The sequence below is a fragment of the Channa argus genome, chromosome 6 (assembly GCF_033026475.1).
Source record: "Channa argus isolate prfri chromosome 6, Channa argus male v1.0, whole genome shotgun sequence".
Lineage (NCBI taxonomy): Eukaryota > Metazoa > Chordata > Actinopteri > Anabantiformes > Channidae > Channa > Channa argus.
The window spans coordinates 12,388,626-12,406,197 of NC_090202.1; the positions used below are offsets into that span (position 1 = coordinate 12,388,626).

General features: G+C 39.8%; 1 protein-coding gene across 7 annotated transcripts in view; it reads left to right on the forward strand.

The window, feature by feature from the left end:
• Positions 1-555: 555 nt before the first annotated feature.
• Positions 556-17,572, forward strand: part of zgc:172282 (leucine-rich repeat and fibronectin type III domain-containing protein 1-like protein) — a 157,986-nt gene continuing 140,969 nt past the window's right edge. For 3 of the 7 annotated variants that reach the window (XM_067508339.1, XM_067508340.1, XM_067508342.1), the window contains exon 1: positions 556-1,809. The gene's annotated coding sequence lies outside the window, so the exon portion shown is untranslated. The remainder of the gene's footprint in view (positions 1,810-17,572) is intronic. The other 4 variants (XM_067508343.1, XM_067508344.1, XM_067508341.1 and 1 more) reach the window with 3 other exon arrangements.

Sequence of the window (17,572 nt, forward strand, 5' to 3'; positions counted from 1 at the left end):
TTTTTCATTAACTGAATATTGTCATGCCAGTAAAGCAATATGAATTTTGGAGGGGAGATATGAGTAGCTGCAGTGTAGCACTTGCTGGTCTGCTATTAATTAGCACCATGGCATGTGGGTCTGGTGTGTCTGGTACTATAAGGCCTGTCAGAGGGTAAAAGTTGGATGAGGTGGTGTCCGATCTCTAATGAGCTTCTTGCCTGTTTCCTGGCTCTTGAGGTGCAGAAGTCCTGGAGGTTGGACAGAGGAGCAGCATTGACTTTTTGATGTCCACTGCAGTCTATGTTTATTTTATCTGGTGGCTGCGTGACAGCATTAATTAAAGAAAAAAGCCTTTTGTAAGCAGATTGGAAAACAATACTGAATGTTTAAAATTGTATATATATATATATATATATATTGTTCTACGTGTGTTGCATTCCAGCACATACAGAGTACACATTTCAAAAATCCACGATTGTGTGATTAAATTGTAACATTTAACTGGCGTGTTTCGTTTTTACCTAAATAGACGTAAGTGCATCGTCACGGCCCTGTTGAGTTCCCTGCCCCTCTCTTTGAGCACCTCTCACCGTGTCGGTGTTGTATCTCCTGACAGACTATAAACTGTATCGGCCACTTTCTCTCAGGCAAACGCCCCGGCGATGGCATCACGCACAGTCGTCATAACGTATCCATCAGTTATTACGAGCTTGTCATCCGGGAGCAGCGACTTGTCAATAGACAGAGTAGGACACGGACACAGAGGGAGAGAGGAAGGGAGACTGGAGAGGAGCTGGTAGGCGGTTCGCCTCCCGGGACAAACAGCCGCGCAGAGTGAAAGTGCAACTGCGAGAGGGAACGGAGAGGATCGGATCACATGGCTTTTTAACAAACAGGAGAAGTAAGGCTATTTGTTAAGTAAGATCCCATCATTTTGTCTGTCTGAGGTTTACCCCTTTCTGATCCATAGCTAACGCCTGTATCATCCGTCGGGCGGCGCGCACTGTTGTCCGGTGTCTCCCCTCGGAGGAAACGACGCGGAGAGAAGAGAGAGGTCAAGACAAAGTCACTTCTGTGGCTGGAACCACGCGCCTCTGATTTTGCGGGTTCTTTTCCACCCGTTTGTACTTGCATTAGTCAATTTCTTGCCCTGTGGACGCGGATAATCACCCACCGACCAACAACCAGAGAGGATTATTTCTCCACAACCAGGTGCAGATCAAATGCAAAGAGCAGTGGATGAGCGAAATGTGATGCTGGGGAACGAATGACTGAATGAGGGAAAGAGACCGAGGACCCCCCTACACCAACACAGTCGTGCCCGGTTTCATTAATCACTCTCCTTATTCGTTGCTCTACTACTCCTGAACCGGGCACGGAATTCAGCCCCCGGACACCGGGTATTTTTCTCAAAAGGGCCGATTAACAATAGAGAGAAGCTCATGTGGAGATGAAATGAGTGCGCAAGGTGGCGGCGCGCCGATTTAACGTTGCTTTTCCCACTCTCACAGTCCCGCCACAGTGGAACACCAGCGGACAGTGGATGCTGCAGGTTATAGGCTGTCACCGGTCTTGCATCCACCCCGGGTTTTTAATGCAAACTCAACGGGAACTGTCTTGAAACGCCCCGCTTGTCCCGACACCCTTCCAAGAGCCCCGCGCTGCAAGACACAGAGAAAGTGGATATGATTTCCCATTTGGTTTGAAAATTTGTCTGACCGGGAGGATTATTATTTCACATATTCTTTGCCGAGTGGAAATCTTCCCCTGGCTCCACAAGACGGGAGATAACCGGAGGAGAAACGTGGCGGAGACGGAGACGCGCAGGTGTGACTCTTTATCTACTTTTGTTGTCTGTCCGATGATAGCACAATTTCCTTCCTCCATTTCTTTCGGCTTTCTTCCTCGTGCCGTAGCGACTTTTAGAGGTTGGCTTTTAATTTTAGAAGAAACGATTTAAGTACACAAACATAGACACACATACATAAATCGAGAGGGGGGGGGGGAGACAGGGCAGATGGGGAAATAATGGCGCTGGTGTTTTCTCATACTCTTTAGAGATGATGATATCCTCTGTGTAGATGGAAAGCAAAACAGGGGAGAGGAGATACTGAGGGGGATGAAAGACATGCAAAGTGTAAGGAAGAGGTCTGAAACAGATAAGGAAAGAGATGAACACAGAAAGGATGAAACAGCAGATGGGAATACGCAGGTGGATAAAGCAGCCCTTGGGACTAGAACGGGTAAAAATGGGTCTGAGAGTTCAGAGGAGAAGGGATAAGATGGGAATGATTCAAAGGTGGAAAGAAATGAGACAGTTATGTTTGTTTAAATTAGAGAAAGTAGACCACTGAAGAGAAAAGCATAGGAGGGATCACATACAGAAGTGAGACAGGAGGGACTTAAAAGAAACTGTTTGGGGGAGAGGGCAGAAGATGGGATAATGACTGAAGGAGCAAGGAGGAGAATAGATGGGCCGGATGATAGGAGAGAGGTGTACAGGAGAAGGGGAGAGGAGAGGAAATAATGGCAGGAGAGATGGAGGACTCACGGAAAGGTGAGTGGAGAGAATAGGAGACGACAGGAGAAGGTAATGGGATAGAGTAGATGGGCAGGGCATGGTAGAGCAGAGAGAGAGGAGCGGAATGAGAAAAGATAGTGCTTGTGTTGTAGCTGGCATTGTAATGCTCCCCTAAGAAAGCTCTGACAATTGCCTGCTGGAGGCCAAGTGCAGAATACTCCATCAGCTGTAGCTATACTGGTATTATCCGATGGATTTCTGCCTGTTGGTCATTGCTGCACCACGGAGATAGAAAGTGAGCCTGAGAGAGAGAAGAGGGGTGACCACAAAAAGCTGAAATGAGAAATGCACACAGCCGACAGTTTAGTTTGCTGTGTCAGCTCATCAGCTGCGCTTTACCTCTGGAATTTTCTCAGTGATCTCTCCCGCATTTGCATTTTGATGGGGATTTGTATGGAAATGCTTGTCTCAATGTGGCTTGAAACACTGTCTAGATCTTGAGAGAATTCTTATTAATTTATGGTCATTTAGTGCTTTTCAGATGACTGTGTTATTTCATGTACTGTATAGTGTACAGGTCAACAGAATCTTAACGTGATTTAGTGCAATGGCAAACGCTGGAAGTAAATGTATAATCATAAGGAGCACTTGGCATTAGCATGTGTCTTTGATCATGACCCCTTTGGAGCCATGACATTTACAGTAAAACTCAAATATTCACATAGGATTTCATTAAGATTGAGCTCGGCAAATATTCCCATAGATTGCTGCTTTGCTTTTTCTCTATTTTAAAATACGTCTCATCATGCTTGTGTGTAATTAATAATGGATTGCTGTAATGAACTGGGCTTTGGCTGAGCTAAATTACAATGGTTTCGGACATGTCTGTCATAGTGAGTGCGCCCAGATGCACACAATATTCTGGGTTGTAGCACATATTCTAGTAAATCTGCTCATGCATCTTCATTTCCCACTCACAGATACCACTATACATGAATAAACAAAATAGTCCCACACTGCCATGGAAACTGAGTTCACACTGGTGGTTAAAAATAAAAGTAAAAGTTGGATTAAATACATCGAAAAGAAGCTGTTAGGTCTAACTTTAAAATGTGTGTGTGTGTGTGACATTTACAAAAGAATACATGTGGAGTTTAAAAAATGAGCAGAAAACTGTACACACTGTAATAAGAGTCAAATTTTCCAAAGCAATGGCACCGAACCTTGTTTAGTGTTGATAAATCGGACATAATCTGTGTAATGATCATAAACAGCTCAAACTGTTAAAACGTAGAATCCACGAAGCTACTAAGAATATTATATTTATTAATGGGAAAAAGGCCATTTGTGTTCACAATTGAAAAGACCTTCATTAACTTTAGCCCATACGTGTCATTTTCACATACTACACATACTATACTAACAAAACAGAGAAACAAGTTTCAACTGCAAGGTTATTAAATTCAAATTCAAATTCAAAGAAGACCACTCTCATGTTTATGGTGAAGCTATCTTAGCACAAAGACTGCCAAACCACACCAATTAGCATGTTTTATTTTGTCTCTTCTAAACATGCACAAACCTAAAGATAGAACACACACAACAAGCCAAACTAAGCGGCAGGTGACTATACGGCTTTTACCTATTTTCTCATTTTGCTCTTTGCAGGAAATTCAATTGACCGTGTTTCCCAAAATGTAAAACTAATAATTTAAACATGAAATATCTGTTTGGATTAAATGAGGACAGGCTGGTTTGGCAGAGTAACACATTCACAGCTAGTTCCAAGGTGAGTTCAGGACAGGCAGAAATGTCCTGCAGCGTTGAAAGCTATAGACTCGTTTGACCATAATTTCTAGTATGAAAACAGACTGTGAAAGTGGCACTTTACGATCCCCCCGGCTCACTGGGGTTTAGGCAGAAGGTTTCAAAAACACACCAGAGGGGATACAGGGGTCCAAATGTGTGAGGAACCTGCTGAGGAACCTTGATGTGATTTTGCACAGCACAGTCATATGTATACTGCCTGTCCCATCTGTCAGGTGGCTATAACTCATATTATCAAATTGGTGGGTGTTTTTTACCTCCAAATTGAGTGCAGCAGAGGTGGGAGACGGCAGGTGAAAATTGAAAACTGCGAGTCCCTTAACACTTCCCTGTTTCTACAAGAGCTGACAATGCAGGGTTCTTTATCATGTTTACAGTTTAATGAGACAAAGAAGAAGACAACTCGATTTGGAGGAGAATGGAGGGTATTCAGACGATTTAGTAACGAGGAATTAAAACAGTCCAGTTTCTCCTTGTTTTTTTTTTTTTGTTACGGTAACATAATTTGGGGCTGTCATATACTGAATTGCACAATTATAACACTGAGTGTCAGAGGTTTGACTCTTGAATGGCCGTGATTTATCATAGTGTGTAATCAGCTAGAAAAGGGATCTAAGCCCTTTTTGAACTAATTTTTAACAATACAGCTGTCTATTTTAGGTGCCACGTAAAATACCTCCCATTCTGTCAATGTCAGACTGAAAAAGAAGCTGAAGAGAAGTGTAAATTTTGGAGGAGTGTTATGTGTAATTGATTGATGCGTCTGCATGGGTGAGAGAGACAGTGCGGAAAAAGAAATGGAACTCACACAGAGAAATTCAATGAGTTTTAGAGAAAGAAGGAAAATAGACTTTCATCACAGTGGGGGAGAGCCGCGTAGGTCTGCAGGTACAAGTGGTGCTCACGCATTGTTGCCTCTAACACTGTACCTATATATGCATGCATTGACGTAAGGATATTCAACCATGTTTCCGTTATTTGTCCTAATGCCTAATGTTTGCAAGAAGAAGGAGGAGAGTGAAGTTAGAGTGACGTGCAAGGAAAGACAGGCAGAAGATATAAAGGACAGCTGGAGGTAATAAGAAGAAAGACAAATAAAACATAGGAGGCTGTTGGAGGGAATGTGACCTTTATTCAACAAGGCAGGTCAATTAAAAGCAAATTCTGTGTTTGGGTGAGACAGGCAGACAAGAAGCAAGGAGAGAAAGAAGTGCATGGAGCAAGGGAAAGAGGGCATGAGGAGGAAGTGAAAACGGCAAGAAAAGAACGAAAGCAAGAGGAATTGGGCTAAGAAAAAGATTAGAAGGGAATGAAAAAAAAAAGCTCAATGAGAATGTGTTGCCTTAAGAACTCGAGGTGTTAACACTGTGACGTGGCAAAATGCTGTTCTTATAGTTTAAATGTCCAAAATATGTCTCCATGATGTTGTCAACACATCGACATGCAGTCCACTGGGGGTTTGATTGTCTGCACAGTCTCTGTGTGTGTGCTCGTGTCTGTGTGTTCATGTGCGTGGCAACAGATGCTGGTTCAGTGGCGCAATCCCACCTCACCAGGGAAGAGCGGGTGAGACATGGTGCTGCGAGAGAGAGAGAGAGACAGAGAGAGAGTGAGCGACAGAGAGAGAGAGAGAGAGGGGTGAAGAGAAGGAGGGCGGCTGGTGCCAGGAGAAAGAGAGGGAGAGCAAAAGGGAGCGAGCAGTGAGCTGAATGCCAAGCAGCATGGTATTAGAAAGGTGCTGTGTTGAGCAGGCAGGCAGAGATATAACGCGCTTAGCTACACCACAGCATCATGCAAGTTTTCTGCTCTGTTTTATTGTTATTTCTTAAGTTTTTTTTAAACAAACAAACACAGATTTTGAAGACAATTAGATCACCTGAGTGCAGTGAATGTATTTGTAAATGTAAAGTAAAGTAATTGGAGTATAAATACACTTATGAATCAGCAGCCTTGCCAAAAACTGCACGATGAAACAAAAGAAAACTTTAAGCAACTCTGGGGAAAAATTACTGTAAAGCACGAAACAGGGGATGGATATAAGACCATTTCCATGTCACAGAATATACCTTGGAGCACAGTTAAATCCATCATAACAAATGGCAGTAATATAGCACGGGTGTAAACATCCTCAGAAACCAAGTGATCGCGCTAGGAGAGTAATGAAGGAGGCCACCAAGACATCTATGACTCAGCTAGAGTCTGTCAGAGGGTATGTGGGAGACACTGAAGTCAAGTGAAAGAAGCTCCTCACCCTTAGACTAGACGCTGAGTTTGGTGTAAACCAAACACTGTAAAGCATTGTGGTGTGGGGCTGAGGCTCTGCAGCAGGCCCTGGACAGCTTGTGAAGTTAGACAGTAAGATGAATACAGAGAACATTTAGAATTCCTGTAGGAAAACCTGGCACAGTCTGCAAGAGAACTGTGACTTAGTAGAAGATTTGTTTTCAGCAAGACAATGACCCCAAACATTCCGCCAAAGATACACACTTAGGTTTAAAGAAAATAAGGATGTTCTGGAGTGGATGAGTCAGAGCCCAGACCTCAATCGAATTCTGGAATTTGTAGCTGGACCTGAAAAGGGCTGTTCACCCATGATCCCATTGCAATCTAAGAGAACCTGAGTCATTTTTGCAAAGGAGAATAGGGAAACATTGCAGTATCCATATAGAAGATGGATGCCTCACACACAGTTTTTCTTATTTAAACTTAAACTATTGATATACCTGACAAAAACAGAGATTGAGACTCTAAAACTAACATGACAGTATGCAACAGTGTCACTCCATACACTAGATCCCAGAAAAGTGAGCCTCTTCCCTCACAGTCTTTCTGTACCAACAGACACCAGCTACTAACCTGTTCTACAGCATCAGCACTGGCCAAACATGAGAAGCTGCTGCTCAGTGTTTTCCACACTGACCTTTGATAAACAGACTCTTCATCTTATAGAAAATGTGGTTCCTTCTGACCTGCACATCTTACTGCAACTGCGTCAGTGGCATCTTTATGTAAGTCATTGTCCTCTGGCCAAGAGTAATCCTTTGGTGGATGCTTGAAATGTCCCACCTGGCCTTAACAAGTGTCTGTGCTGTGAAAAGGCCCCCTCATGACCAACCAGTGCTGCCCACACCTGGTTCCTCATTGACATCCTCATGCTGGTTTGTAGACTGTGACCCTAAAAACTCCATAAGATGGTGAAAAACTAATTTTCAACACAGAAATGTCCTAGTCTCAGACATCCCACCTCTCCCAGAAATTACATGAGTCTCCCGCAAATTGATAGCTTCTCCCTGATGCCAGCAAATCATAAACAACATCATAGAAATCTAATATCTGCTCTCTTCTCTTTGTACATTGACTTCTCACTGGCTGTTATGTGCAGGCTTTAAATTAGGAAATTTGACCGATCAGACTGCCAGCATATTTGAGCGCTTTAGCACTTAATCTGCGCAAATACAGCACTATAAAACTTAATATTGATCTGAATTGTAGCGCTATTTTAGTAATTAAAGTAATAAATAATACTTTTTTATAGTTTCACCTCTGATGCATGAATCACTATAATTGTATTGCAAAATTTTGAAATGCAATTAACTTGCAAATGTGCCAAGTTCATTTTTCAGCAATTAAGGGGTGTTAAACAGATACACATGTGTATGCAGAAGCCTAATTCATTAAGGGCATCTTAATCTTGGACAAGTTTGCCACTGTGGAGCAAATTGCTTTAAAAGGGGAATGGGAGAAATTACTTTGATTGCTATGACTGAGAAAAACAGTCCCAACTTGGACACTTTAACAACGCTGTTGAAGCCACACTAACATGTCTGCCCACATTTAGGCGTAGAACCCATGACCACAGTAGTGCACTGGTATATTCCCATTACTATGGTGTATGTTAGGGGATGTGGGCAGATGTGACATTGAAAGTCTTGCTACATATATAAAAATGTATTGTTAGTTCAACGTGCAGTTAGCACCTGCAGATCTAATTAATTTGCAGAATAAAAGTAATCCACCAAGAAATAGAAAATGTCTAAATATAAAAATGAATGGCCAACCCCAGTTGAACACTGATTTGTGCAGTTTCTCTATAATAAAACTTTTAATCAGTTCCTTTATAGTGAGATGCTTTCACAGTGAGTGCAGCTTTTACAGTGTTTACAGCACCCTAACAGCATGCAAATTGCACTGCAGTAATTTGATTTAATACTGCATAACAAATACATTGAAACGTTCTCATTCTCTGAAAAAAAAAACATCCATCCGGAATTTCTTTTTTGTATTGCTAAACGCATACAAAGATTATACACTTCTAGATGACTGTCAAACTATTTTTAAAATGGATTATAATTTACATTTTTTTCCACATATTTAAGTGCAGATCCTAAGTTTGGGGATTTTTGTTGGTCTATTGAGTGATGACTGATTGGCAGGATTGTCTTCTCACAGCCATTCAGGGTTTGTGTGTGCCAGTCTTTTTTGTTTGTACCCATGTGTTTGTGTGGAACTGTACCACCACCAGCACCCTCCCCCCTGCCCTGTAATTGTCTTGGTCTGGGGTGATAGAGCAGACCTGACAAGCGAACCCAGATAGTGAGTAGAGATAGATTGAAGAGGAGTGTCTGCTCTCTCCTCTATCTCTCCTAATCTATTACTTGTGTCTGACACAAGCAGCACTGCATGATGGATGGATGCTCCACTCTATCTCTTTCCACGTCTCACTCAGTTCACTCTCATCCACTTGGTTTCTCTTCATCTTCCCGCCAGTTGCTTCCACCATTTTTTTGGTAATTTGTCTTGATGTTCTCTCTGTGTTACTCTCCTCCATTCATTCTCTGTTTCTTCCTCTACAAGGCACTGTATTTGCTTTCTTTGATGGGAAAGGCATATTTAAGGTAGTCTGTGTCTGTGCATGTGTGTTTGAAGGATACTGCACATACCCAGAGTTTCAAATTACTAGGGAAGATTGATCTATCAATCTGTCTATGTTTGTTGATATTTTTCTGTCTGCTGTGCTATCTGTGCTTACATTCAATTTATGCTGCAGGCATGGTAGCAGGGCATGCTTATACCAAAAGAGAGCCAAACTAAAAATAATAAAGCTTATGCAATTGAGAAGGCATGTTTCAGTAGTTCAGTCCAAAATACAGCTTACAACATAACTTTTCTTTGTTGTGTTTCTGATACAGTCGTTTTTTTAAACCCACAAAATGTGTCAGAAAACAGCTGTGGTTACTAATGTTTTCATGGGGTATGTCATAATTAAAACTATTATTTCTACTTATTCGTTCATTCCATTTTGTGATTTTGTGTTTGGAATCAATTCCAGCTCCCGATTCAGTCCGGTGCAAATTTTGACACCTACCATCCTGGAGTGCTACGGGTAACAAAAACACAATGATTGGAAACAGGCCAGGATGTGAAACCTGTTGATACCATCTATCAACAAATCCTCTCATCGGGCTTAGTACAGTACCAATTCTGAAAACTGGCTCAGGAGATCTCTAGTTGCACACATTACAAAACTAAGGCTTATGGTAACATTGAAAAAAGGTTTTGATGGTTGGTTTTTGCATGATTAAGCAGAAAAAACTGCCTTTCCTACGAGGAAAACATTCTGTACAGCTTAATTGCAGACTGAATAGAAAAAATGTGACCTTCACCGGTGAAAATTGTTGCATTTCATTGGTAAATAAATTGAGAGAGCTGATTTCTTAATTTGCTGGTGAAATAAAGAGACCCCGACAGAAATACATGAACCTCAGTTTCTAGGTTGTTTACTAGCAACTATACACCACATGTAATTATCCTCATGTCTGATGTGCTCACATGGGTCTTTGTGTTTCTAGCTAAAGCTCATTCTTTTGAAGTATTATCCTCACGTGTATGCGCTTGTGTGTGTGAGTGCACTGATTTGTGCATAAAGCTGTGGCAATTTAGTTCACTCTATATGTCAAATTTTTTTTCATTGTCATTGTGACTTAACCAAAACTGGCAGTCTTTCAAGAACTCTGTATTGAAGAAGACCTAATTACTGAATGATCACATGCCAGGCTAGTGTGACTCCATCAGGAAGTAATGCATGTGTGCTTTTGTCACATATGATTATTTGTTTTGAATGTACAGAGTCATTGCCGTTGCTTTGTCTGAATTTGCCCTTTGTTTCTGCATCTGTCTTTTGTATTAACTTAAAGCTCACTTAGTAGCTTTTACCAGAGCTTTCGGCAACATCTGACAGGCTTTGTCAGCCTCTGTACCAAAATGCTGAGGAGAGAGATACACATACATGCTAAACAGCTCTACCCAATGCTGGCAAGGCGGCCTTGAGTTAATGCTTTCCCAACAGCTGTGTGAATGTACAGAGCATCTGTTGCACTACTTAGTGTAGAAATGCACACTGCAGACCTTTGACAGTATAGACATTCTCCTCCTAACCAGTGAGCACTGCAGAATGTGCTATGAGTTAACATGGAAACAGAATTGTAGAATTTAAGAAGATATTTATGGCAGACTTTCAAAGCACTTAAAAATCTTCCCAAGCCGCTTGAACTTAATGACAGGGAACATTTACCATTACACAGGATGTAATGTATACCCCTTGGAACACTGTTTTATATGTAAAGGAGACTAGGTGAGAGAATGTCAGCATGAACTAATTTGTAGCTACACCTACTTCACAGAATTACAAGTAATAAATTCTAACCTTGTCACCGGTTTTGAAAACAGCAGCTGGGAAGGGACATTCAACCCCTCAGCCCTCTCAGCAGTTCACACAATGAGTGTTTATTAACATAGGCTAAAAGGACAGACCATGCTGGGTTGAAATGGTTCACTTGACGCACCATGAGCCTGATAGTCTGCAAGATAGTTGGAGAAATAATTAGACTTGAGAGGGTAATCAACTGTAGATAATGGTGCTCTTAAGGGCCTAGCAGGTAGTTTATAAAGCTCAGCAATAGTTTGTGCAGAGCACAGTAGTGAAGCAAGAAACTGAAAAGTCACTGTTTATTTGTGATTGCAGCTTAGCTCTGTTTCTAATCCACAATAACTCTATTTATCTATCTATTTATCTGATCAACAAGGCTTTATTGTGAACTGTCTCTTCAACACTGGAACCCTGTAACTGGACATTGTAGTATTGACTGTGCTGTCACTACATTGTGTGCTTAGCTCCTTACTATTCCCTCATGAGATACTAGGGAAATGATCTCACCGTCGCTCTCTGTAAAGCATGTCACTGCTATGATATCTGAGTTTGACATCAGACATTGCATTTCTAACTCCCTGTTAAACACTCACCGCACTCTGTACTGTAAGTGCTTAGTGTAATTGTGATTTGCACATTATTTGGAGAGTGTAAAAACCCATTGCTTAAATTCTTTCAGCCAATTAAGCATTAATTAACACTCTCAAGAGGTTTTAGGATAATGACACAAAAGCACTAAGGATTAGAGAAAACTATATGTTTTACCAATGCTTTCCTGTAAGCATGTGATGGTTTCACGCGGACCACTTACAGTTTAAAATCAATATTTAGAGGATATTTAGTTCCACAATAATCATCCCACAACAGTTTTGAAAATCTTGGTGGGAGATTGGAAGCTATTTTCCTCTATATGCATTAATGGCATTTTTTCCCCTAAGCAACAGACTCCAGTTTAAAAAAAACACAGGGGTAAAGCAATATTTTAGTCAATGTGGGGGGGCTGGAGCTTCACAAAAGTAGAATGTGAGTTAGATTAACTTTGAATATGTATGTGCATACATACATACAGATAGAAGGATATGTTTGTGGGCTTATCACACAGATCATGGATCATATGCATGAAGTCACACAGACACAGCACATCATGCAGACATATATATTGTGTAGCTGTCACAAAAACTTTATGCAAGTTTGCACTAAAATATGCAAGGTGTCTTTCACGCATACAGACAAACACACAATGTCATTTTTTTTTCTACTTCCGAGGCGCCTGGGAGGCTCATGCTGCATATTTGATGATGGTTTGATTGACACCTGCAGAGGGCTGTGTGTGTGGAAGACCTACAGTAATATGGCGAAAGGTTGATGACTATGCAAAGCTCTGAAAAGTGGAATACTACTGATGGCAGCTAGATGCTGACTCCAAACAACCAATGGCTCAATTAGAAACCCAAAAAATTATTAATGTTCTCGTTTTGCACATCACTATGGTTTTAAATTTCATGTTGTCTATTGCAGTAAGTAAAAGTCACTGGCCCAGTGATTGTGTGTGCACAATACAAGACTACTTAAATGTTTTGGTATATGGTCTTAATACACTGACTGCCTCTGTCCTACCAGGTTCTGTCAGTTAATAGTGTTTTAAAGGAGTTTGTTGTTATTTCTTAAATGTGTTTCATAGGATTTCTCTTCAAATTCTTTGCTAAATGAGGAGCTTCAGCAACGTTGTACCATAAAATATATAAATGCCACACAATATGAATATAGGTAAAACAGGGATTTTTGCTAGCATTTAACTATGGCAGCTTAAAGCATGCCAGGGGCTCATGGGATATGTGTTTGAACGTTATGCCTGAAAGATGAGTAAATTTGGCTTTAAATTGAATCATCCTACTCAGACGGAAGAAGTAAAGTGTAGAATTGACAAGACTTAATTTACTGTTTCTGTTTAAAGTGTGCACACATAGTTCTTACATTTTAAGTTTTATAGTATTACCAGTGAAACATAAAATAGTTATTTGAATATGACACATGGTTCATAACGGGAATTGGTTCCTTTTTTTCCCTAAGAAATATTCATGTTTCATGCTGTAAATAAATTATAAACAAAAAGAATTCACTTTTATATGTTATTAATGTGACTTATTCTTTCACAATAAATTCAAACAAAAGTTACAAATGTATAAATTAATAAATTTTTAAAATAATATCTATAATCTATAGAAATATTTTTCAAAATGTGTCATAAGTCAGACTCACAGAGCAACACTGGCAGTGGTACAGTCATTTGCTTCTAAGGGCTTTTAGGGAAGGCTCACCCTTTGTGATTTGATCATTATAAATAAAGTAATTGATAATTACAAATAACATAAGAGCTGTGCAGAGTGTTGCACAGTGTAGCAGATGGTAGAAGAGCAAAGAGGTGCAGGAAGAGGGAGGGCTGGGCAGAGAGGATTAATTTCTATTTTTATGGTACAGTAGTGCTCGTAGTCCAAATTGTATATTTTAAATTACTTATGCAGGAAATGATGATTTTCTATAGGCTTGTCTCTAACGTGATATTTAAAATTTGAGAAAGACTTTTAATTTTAAAAATATAAGCAAGTTAAAAATAAGGTGAGTCCCCTCACCTTTACGCTCATCACAAATTCTTTACAGACAAGTGGTACATTAATTAAAAGACATAATTTAAATGTTTTCTCATGGTACATGGTACATGGCTACACCGAATGTCCGTGTAGCTATAGCCTACAACCTTTAAATGGCCCTTAACGCACATTTTAGCGAGTAGCAACCTTAAGAAAAAAATAATAAAATGTTCCCATTAATCTGTTCACCAATACTAGTTTTTCAGACACATTAGCTATGAAAGAAATAAATGCTGCCCTTAATCTAACACAGGTGACTGTGCACATTGTGTGTCAGTCTGTTTTTACAGGGTTGATATTCAAAATGCATCATAATGTTAGTGTAAAAACTGGCCTGAAGTGAATGGTTCAAATATTCAGTTGTCCCTTTTTAGGCATGTTGGCTTGTCAGTTAAAAAAAACTAATGTGTTTGAATGTTTCCTACAATAACTAAATCTGAAACTAAATCAAAATGAGTCCATGAGATAAATCTAAACTGAAACAAATAATCTAAAACAAAACTAAATAATAAAACTGTTGTAATCTTGAAAATCTGCTGAGAGGCCTGCTAATAATCTTGAAGATCTGCTGTTGTAATCTTGCTTGGTTCTGTTTCTTAAAAGACATAATTATGAGCTAAGGCTTTATAAAATGAAAACATTTTAAAGGTTGTCGTCTGTGTAGCATTAAACAAACATTCATGCTGGTCTGATTGTTGGTGCCAGACATGGTGAAAGACACGCTGAAACTGCTGATCTCCTGGGATTTTCATGCTCAGTGGTCTCTGGAGTTTAGCAAGAATAGTGCAAAAAGCAAAATCACACACTGGTTCAAGCTAACACAAAGACGATGGCTACACCCAACAAGATAATGTAACAAAGCAAAAATTGTCTCAAACCGGCTTCATGAACATGACAATATACTCAGTGTACAGTCTCCAAACTACCCAAAATGCAAAAGCAGTGAGCAAAAAGAGATTTCGATGCCTCAGTACATTCTAATTAAATGGCATAGATAATATCTATTGGGCTCATTTTAGTAGATACAGAGGAGATTGCCAGTCTAATTGTTTATGTTTAGATAAAAGTGGCATGTTTCAGCATTTCTGTAGGACATGAAACAAACTGATCTCGGATTAACTCAGAATCATCAACAAGTTGAGCAGCCAAGGCTGTGTGAGGTCAGACATCTGGCTGGGGCCTCCCACTTGCCTCCCCCTCCACAGAACTCGGGGGCAATTTGCTGTTGATGTGCCAACCACCTTATGAATCAGGTTATAACAAAGCAAAAATTCCTCAACAACAGCCACAGGGAAGGATTGAGGAAGCCAAGATGGCAGACATTAAAAGCTGCAGTGTCCGACCAAATTGGTCAGATATGTGCAGGTTTCCTCAGTTCAGTCTTTATGTTATCTGTGCAGGTTTAAACATTTCCTCAGTATTAAGTACTTACTCAACTTTTATAGTTTTGTTTCAATTGTGTCCAGCATTTACAGTCTTGACACAGTGTATCCACATTTGTGTTTTTGGCAGCTGTCTAAGTCGCAGCTGTTGCACTTTCGTGCCAACTCAGTGAGCTGGCAGCTGTTACAATAAAGTTGTAGCATGTCCACTCTGTGCCATCCTATAAAAATCCTGAAAGGTTGAGGCTATTGCGCTCACTCATACTCAAGATTCATTCCTGAGATGTAATATTGCTGTTGGGCATACACCTTCCCAGCACATTTTGGTGGTTGTTGTGATGACTGTTGTCTCACAAATAATCATGTTATTGGTTTTTCCCCAAGGACAATGAGTAATGAAGGACTGAGCACATTATCCAACAAATAAATAGATCACAACGTTAGAAAACAATGTGTCTCTTTCGAGAAGTTGTAAACAGGCTTTGCAATGACTTGGCCAGACAAGCTAAAGTCCTGCAGGATTTCTCTGAAGTGGTTGTGTGGCTGATATTCCCTGCATACAAATTCCAACTGTGTGATTTGAATCAATAAAGCAAGATCTGATCAACAAGAAAATACAAATTGTTTTTCAAAACAATTGGCTCCACAATAGTTAATGTGCAGGTTATCGGTACCACCTTAGTTGACATGTTTGTAGTTTGTAGTGACTGGAGCAAATTTCATCACATTTATTCAGATTCCAGAACATATTTAAACTAAAAAAAAAAACCGATATGCTGTAAGTTTTCTTCCCTGACAGCATACAGCGGAAACTGCACACAACCAAGCTTTGGGCACATTGTGCCTGGTGTCTGAACTTAGCTTTAGCTGCCACGGAGCTGTCAAGAAGATGTTGCAATTAACTGTTGCTATCTCTTCACAGCCTTTAAAAACCGCAACTCCAGGGAATTGTGTTAGTGTGTTGGGGTTTTGTGCACTTTTATTATATTAAACTGTGTTTTAATTTGTGGACAGCAGTATGAAAGTTGCCTTTGTTACAGTGGCCTCACTAAGACATCAGAAGTTAAAGTAATTAAAATCACTGTCATTCTGTAATGAAACTGTGTTGACCTCCAGGTTTAGAAATTTTAAAATATCACGATTTTGTGTAGTGCTCCTGAGAGTAGCCATGGTAATGAAAGAAAAGAAAGGTAAGAACACAATTAAATAGAGTAAGGCATCTCACTTAGTCACTGTGTGTCTGCTGAGAAATGTAACGTTCAGGTTACAGGGATGCAGTTAAGGCACCACATTTTTATGTAAATGAAAACTATCCGCGGTTTTATCTGATATCATGGTTTAATGTCTTACACATAACATGAAATGGACTCATCAATTTTTTTGAATCTTTTGATACCATATCCATTATAAGCATTTGTGGTTTCCTTTAAATGTGTGTGAAAGAAGCACAGCACAGGTTATTAGAATGCAAATCTATTGAATAGCTGTTGCTGACAAATTGCCATCTATCAGCGGATATAATAGATATTTTTAATAATAATAGATAGGATTTTAACAAACTGAATTTAAATAAAACATTACTGAACAATGAATAAATAAATAATTTCTAAGACATTTAGTGAGGGGACTGATGATGATGAGCACAAAGTTTTGTCAAATGATTAAAGAGTGGGATTCTGCTGAGCCTCTTACGCTGGACACTTGTAAAGACTTCAGTGATTGTTCACTAAAAACTCTCATGTTTAAATTTAGGATTTACATTTTTATGAAACAGGAAATCTGCCTGACAGGCCACACTAGCTGTATGTGTGTTGGATCTTTGAGGAATAACGTTCCCAAATATAAACTGCACTGCTCAAGATCACAGACACTGGGAGTATGAAATCTCCTTTATGGAGGCTTTTCTCAGATGCTGCCCCCCCCCCTCCCCCCCCTCCCCAGGGTTTTAAATTATCACAGGACTTTATTGTCACTTTGTAACAAAGTTAACGTGTTTTATTCTCTCCTTCCCTAATTCCTTTTCGTATACAGTACAATGAAATTGGGTGACTTTGCTTTGCATTTAAATTAAGCATCAATACACGTTAGCGTCCCCTTCCTCACAATCTCTATGCCTTTTGCAGCAGTTAACATTTAATTTAAATGAGGATACATAATGGATTGAGTACAATACAATGTTCTAGCAGCTGAAGTTAGTGCCAACAAATTTTGATTTTTTTATCCATTTCTGCTTGTGAGTGTGATTTCTTTTTAAGGAAGGAAGACACATTTTGAATTCCCCATTTGTTCTCCGAAATGACTTTGTGAGGCATTTTTGATCCCATGGGATTTGAGGTTCTCAACATATCAAAACTATTCAGAAGTATTTGAGGAGAAGTAATTATTTATTTATTCCCCCCCCCCCCCCCAGACATTATTGTAACTCCCAAGACCAACATTTTGTGATTAAGCAATAATTTTAATGATTGTTCTTTAGCTTATTATCTGATGTTGCTGGTTCCCACAG